This window comes from Netta rufina (genome assembly GCF_964035555.1).
Source record: "Netta rufina genome assembly, chromosome: 2".
Classification (NCBI taxonomy): Eukaryota; Metazoa; Chordata; class Aves; order Anseriformes; family Anatidae; genus Netta; species Netta rufina.
In genome coordinates, this window is record NC_140124.1 from 55,215,012 (window position 1) to 55,221,439 (window position 6,428).

Below are 6,428 nucleotides of genomic sequence, written 5' to 3' on the forward strand. Positions count from 1 at the left end.
GTTCAGTTTAAAAATAACAATTATGGCCACACTAACTTATAACAGTCTGAAGTTTTCAGATGATCAAATATATCGCAAGAGCATGGCTTAAATACTGGAAAGTTTCCTCCTACGTTAACCTTCCTACTAATCTTTCATTCAGAAGCAATGAGAACTCCAACTCATATAGTTAAAACAGTCAACAAAATGAAAGAACATTGCACTTACTTGTTTATCTCCTGCATGTGACAAAAGACACTGCTATGCAAAAGCTGCTCCCCCAAACAGGCCTACATTCTATATTTGAACCCAGCCTAACCTTACGTCCACATTACATGCACTGATGTATCTGCTAGCAATGCACATTTCCAGTAGGGTACAGTGCTGTGAACACTGTTCACAAAAAAGAGTAAAGTTTAGTTCATTCCAGGTGCCTAGACATTGACAAGGCATAGCTACTTACTTCCAGAGATAGCAAGAAAAGGACTGAGAATGCTTCTCATTAAGGCCTAAAAAGGGATTCATACATGACTGTTCTGGTTCAAGTAACTTATCTGAACTGTGAAAACCCTAAATCTAATCTCCTCATAGCAAAGAATTTCTACTGTACAAAAAGGGAATTTCATATAAACTCAGCATTGTCTTGAGCTATTTTTTAATCAGTTTTGACTCCCAATAACTGCAACAGGTATGGCTGGTACAGAAGAGAAACAATTTAACTTTGCAGAAGTTAAAATTGTTGTGCACCACTAGCAGCCACTATTAAATCCCACTTCTTGTTGATTTAGCTCGCACCATGAAGTCTTAGGTATTAGTACAGGCTTTGCTTTAACAAAATCAATTTTAATTAATTTGCTTAAGCACATACATTTGGGTGTTTCGCTATTCCTCTTAATGATGGCACTCTCATAGAGGCACACTTTCAGAGACAGTAAAACTTTGGAAAAATACCTGCACAGCAAGAGAACAGACTGTTTTAAAAATATCTGCATTTTCTTAAGAAGAGTATTTTAAATTGTACAGTGAAAAAAAATTCTCCCTTGACTACCCAGAAGCAAGCAAAACATTTGCCTGCGATATTATTACCACAAAAAGCAAGATAGAAAGACTAGTGCCTAACAAAACAAAAGCAGTTTCCTATAACCCTTCTTCTTCCCCCATCTAAAATTAAGTCCTCCAAACTTAAGATAAAATTTCCAGATGATAGTTTCCACTGCTGTGACACTAGAGGAGCTTGCAAATTTACATATGAAATTAAGTTTAAATTACAGAGCAAAGCAGGGTGAACTAAGGTCGCACCATTAGCCTTGTTTCTGAATTCCAATCAGCATCGAGACATTGTCCAACCTAAAACACGTAACAATAAAAAGCCAAGTTACATCAGCTGTGAATTAAAAATACAAACAAGAGGTTCTCGAGTTCAGCTATGGCTGAAATTCAATTCCTAACAACCCAAATTCTCAGTTTCCTGCTTTATTTTTAAAAAGGATCCTGGCACTATTTTTTGTCTACCTTGTATGCTAATGACTCAAACACAACTGAGATGACCAGTACCTCCACGAAAACGGGAGAAGAGAAGCACATCTGTGTTTTCCAAATACCACTACATTACCAGAGCAGAGTGAGAAGCTGCCCACATTGCAAAAGCCTTCAATCCTCAGTGTCCTCTGCAAGGATAAAAAAGTTTAAATTTCTCCTTCACAGTAACACAAAGTATGAGACATAGAGCAACATTAACCAGTGCCAATCTAATGAAACCAAGGTCAACGAGCATTTTATATCACCTCTCAGTATTTCTAATTTAATAAAGAACAGATGTCAAGGGTATTGAAGTGCTATTGGAACCTACTGCACAACTAGGAAGATCTTACAGAGAAAATATGTATTTGATCCTTTGTTCTTAGTAGTGATTTCAAGCAATGCCACGTACCTGCCAGACCAACCTACAACAGTGAACCTCCTGACTGCAAAGGCAGAAAAATCAAAGGGAAAGAAGAAAAAAAAGAGATTAATCTTCTCTTTTTTGTGTTAGTTTTTGGAAGAGCACCACATCAAAATTATATTGTTTATTCAAGAAAGGTAGGGGCATCTTGAGAATAAAATACAAGAAATCCCAACAGGGTTGCCACAGGATATGATTCTCTATCAGTTTCCTGAACCACAAAGTGGAGTCATTATTTTCTTATTTTCACAGTAGCTTCATTTTTTAACCATTTTTTCAAGGTTCTTAGATAAAGAACGACTTGAGAAGTGTTACATTAAATAAAGTGGAATGTAATAAATATTTGGTTAAAAAATGTGTATTTTTGATCTTGTCCAGAATCATTTATAAGAAGAGGTCACATCACAATGTGAATCAGTTCGCTGTTGTGACTCTAACATCAGAGGTTCTGTGGGTGAAAAGAGAACTCTGAAAATTACCCACTGGAACATGGATTATGTGCTAAAAGAGTGTTTTCTTACCAGCTGCACTGCAACTAATCCCTGATTAAAACCTCATATATCTACTCGCAATGCAGGAAGTGTTTAAATCTAACAGTGTTCCAACCCTGTAGTTACATTAAAGTAAGGCTGTGAGTTACTGCACTATAGTGGTGCGTATCAGGTCAGGACAGCTTTATTACCACATTATTTAATCCTGTCTGTAAAAGGCTGGAACTGCATTCTTGTAGAACCATCAACAGTCAATCTGTAGTAGTTCTTCCATTTAAAAACTCTCTTAAAATAAAATTGCAAGTGACTTAAAAAAATAATCCAAATGAAGATATGTTTTACAGCTCTCTGTAACTTTCCAATTCCAACCATTCAAATTTCTTGCTATGTCTCTTCCCTAATGAATGTTCCCCTTTAGCAAGTAAGAGAAACTCAATGATCTCAACAACAATTTTTTAAAAATTTGCTTGCACCCTATAAAGGTTACAACTTTTACCTAGGCCTCTAAATGTTGGTTCCATGTAAGGAAATGGTTGTTGGAGATTACCTTGAAAAAATACAATAATTAGGAAGTTTATGAGTTTGCCCTTTCCAAAAAAAACAATGCTAGTACATACGTAGTCAGTTTAGAACAGGTTCAAGCATTCCTAAAGCACACAAAGAACATCCACATAAGGCTACAAGTTACGTAACAGCTGAACTTCCAAGTTTTCCATGCTCTATCTTCCTTTGAGCTCTGTGGAGCACAAAGACTGTACTAACCTAGACACTGCTGGTACTGCCCATGCACGTCCTCCTGACACAGACCTGCTAAAGTTCAGCACCTGCCCCTTCTCCTCAGAGCAGACAAACCAGGTTAATACAACATGGTAAGTACAGCGGCACAGCCATGATCCAACCACTTTACACTTTAATCTGCTTCTGCCCTCAGCAAGTTAGAAAATCCTGGTTGAAAAGTATAGTACACATGACATCATTATCCACCTATAGCATACTGGCAATCCCCAGTCTTCACATTCACGATGCATATTTTGGATGTTAGAAGTGGCATAACAGCAAGTGAGACATCTTTAAAGCTGGTTCTTCTGCTAGGAAAACTAGAAAAAAAAATTTCAGTCTCAGAAAACGCCAGGTATACCCAATCCACATAAAAACTGACACCCAGGATGTGACTCATCATTAAACTGGGCCCTACTGAAATAAGTGTGACTATGCAAAACTAGACACTACTTGACAAAGATAACAGATGAAAAGCAATACTCAGAGATCTTCACATATAAATTGTAAGAAAACACTTTTTAAGCTGAATAACTGAGATAACTTCCTCAAAGGACCAATATTATCTTTGTAACAGCACAGCTAGAATATAAAACATTACACCAAGACTGAGAATAAGCTAAATTCAAAAAAACTACCCTCAAATCAGTATCCAACTAAGGGCGTATATCAATGTGGCTTAAAATAATTTAAAGGATTTAAATCAGAGCAATGCAATTTTCTCATGCCCATAGTTTAAGTAACAGGCCCAAAGTATAAGGTAAGTTTAAACCAGTGGAAAAGGACTATGGCAAAAGAAGAATAATTTAGTTAAAGCAGTGCAACTGTTTTGTCAATTGAGCAGTGGGGTGAGTATTACCTAATTAAGGTGCCTAAACTATGAAACCATTCTCTATACGATCCCTGGATCAACAAATGGAAAAAGTTTCCTCTAGAGGGGTAGTTCAGATCAGAAGCCTAGTTAGTTGCTCTGAGATGTTGTCAAGTTACTAGGATCTGTGTGTACGCAGTTGAGAAAAACAAGAACAAGCTGTTAACATTAGACACCAAACTTGGATTCTAAAGTTAGGTGTACAAAGTACTCTCAAGATTCAACGTATTTGCCACACCTCCCTGGGGCAGCTATTTTCGGTGTTTAAATCGCACTTCAGATATATTACAACAGTACGATCATGAAATGTAACCAGTCTTAACCAAAGCAATTAAGCCAGACATAAAATAAAAAATTTGGCAAAAAATACTGAGAAATAGGGGAAATCACAAAGCAGAGGGAAAAGCCTGTTTTCCAGTAGTTGCCAGCAGGCACATTAAGTTTAAGTGCAACACAGACTCCTAACCATCACCACACAACATCGCAGCTGTTAACTGCAAGCATATCTGGGGTAAGAACTATGTACTTTGTCACTTAAGAAGTATCTTACCACTTCCCCAAAGCAAATGTTTCCTAAATGCACCCAGATCAACCAAGTACCAACTCACAGTACAGTACTACAAACAATATTTAGCCTAATTTAAGGCACACAGCCACTGGGTATCTCTGGTCCCCATGGAGAGCCTTTTGGCAGGACTGAGAGAAAAAGCCTATGACAGAAGTTTCTTCTACACTAGAATCAGGGTACGTGTGTATTAAGGTCAAGGCACGTGACTATATATGAACACTATATAGGAGAAAAAGGTTGTTAAGGAAGCCAGTAACAAACAAATGAAAACAAAAAAGGTAAAACAAGTAAGTAATCTGTGCCCTCCTAGTGCTTACTGACAAGTGTACAGATAATCTAGGGTTAAATTCCTTTCTCCTCAAAGGCACAGCTGGAGGATTTAAATACAAAGTGGGGGAGACAGCATGAGTCTACAAAGGAAAGGAATATGTCAAAGGGAAAGAGTATTAGGTGAGATCAGAAGGAAGGTTTTAATGACAGGAAAGTAAGATCAGAAGGGCAAAAAATCATGGTGCGGGAACAGTTACTGAGGGGAAGAAAACCGAAAGAGGAAAAGCAATAAGGGAACAATGATGATTAAGGAATATAGATTGAAGAGGAAATAAGAAGGATTGGAAAGTATCCCAGTAAGGACACAGTCAGCTTTCAGTGGCAGACAAAGTTACTGGGAGATGAATGAGGCGATTAGTTGCAATGGCAGAAAACTGCAGGACTAGCCATCCGGGTGGAGGCAATAAATACATCAACAAGCAAACAGATAAAAGGTTATCTGAGGGGGCACCCTCCCTGGGAGGGCCACAACCGCAGGAGGCAACAAGGGAAAGTCCAGCACACAGTCCTTGACTGCCAGGGGACCCGGGGGAGGGGACAAGGAGGAAGTACTCCGAGGGAGACCCCAGGGCGCTGGGGGCACAGCAGGGTTTCTCTGGGCATGGCCAACAGCTCCCGGGCAGCCGCCAGCGCCGCTATGGCTGCGGGCCGGCTGGGGCACGGCGAGAGGAGCGAAGGCGGCTGAACGCTAGAAAACGGCGGCCGGGCAGCCCGCAGGAGGAGCCCAAGGGGCCTCGGGACGAGCGAGCGGAGGCCTGGGCCGAGCCCAGCCCGGCACGGCACGGCCGGGGCCTGCAGGAGGGCCCCGCGGGGCGGCCCGGCCCCCGCAGCTCCCCGCCGCCGGCTCCGCGCATTACAACGCCCGGCCCCGGGCCTCCCCGCCCGGCACGGCCGGATCCCCGCGCCGCCGCCGCCTCCTCCCTGCCTGCCGCCCTCTCTCCCTCGCTGCGCGCCGGGGAGAAGAAAGGCGGCCGGGCCCGGCCTCCCCTGCCGCTGCCGCTGCTCCCCGCGGCGTGGCCGGTGGCCGGGCCCCGCTGCGCCTCGGCGCGGCTCGTCCCGGCGGGGCCTCCCTCCCCGCCGGCCTCCCCCCTGCCGGCCCGTCCCGGCCTCCCCGCCGGCCTCGCTGCGCCACAGCGGCGCGGCCTCCTCGCGCTCACCAGCATCGCGCGTCCCGCAGAGTCAGGCCGCGGCCGCCCGCCCCTTCCGCCTCCGCCGGGCCCGGATCCGCCGCCGTCGCCTCCCCCCGGCGCGCCGCGGCCCGGAGAGCGCCCAGGCGCCGCCCCGGCCCGCCCCACCCCTCGGGGTCCCGGCAGGGCCCGGCCGCAGCCCCCCGGTGGAAGGAGCCCCGCGGGCAGGGCTTGGGCCCGCGAGCCGCGTTCCTTCCGGGGCTCACCGCGCGGGCCCCGCCGACGCAGCACCGGCCTCTTGCTTCTCGGTGTGAAGGGTCCGGGCTCTCGCCCGTCCACCAGC

General features: G+C 44.3%; 1 protein-coding gene across 2 annotated transcripts in view; it reads right to left on the reverse strand.

Annotated features, from left to right (window-relative positions):
- The window catches only part of CUL1 (cullin 1), a 50,290-nt gene extending 44,079 nt beyond the window's left edge, over window positions 1-6,211 (reverse strand). For both annotated transcript variants that reach the window (XM_084282479.1, XM_084282478.1), the window contains exon 1: window positions 6,116-6,211. The gene's annotated coding sequence lies outside the window, so the exon portion shown is untranslated. The remainder of the gene's footprint in view (window positions 1-6,115) is intronic.
- Window positions 6,212-6,428: the final 217 nt, after the last annotated feature.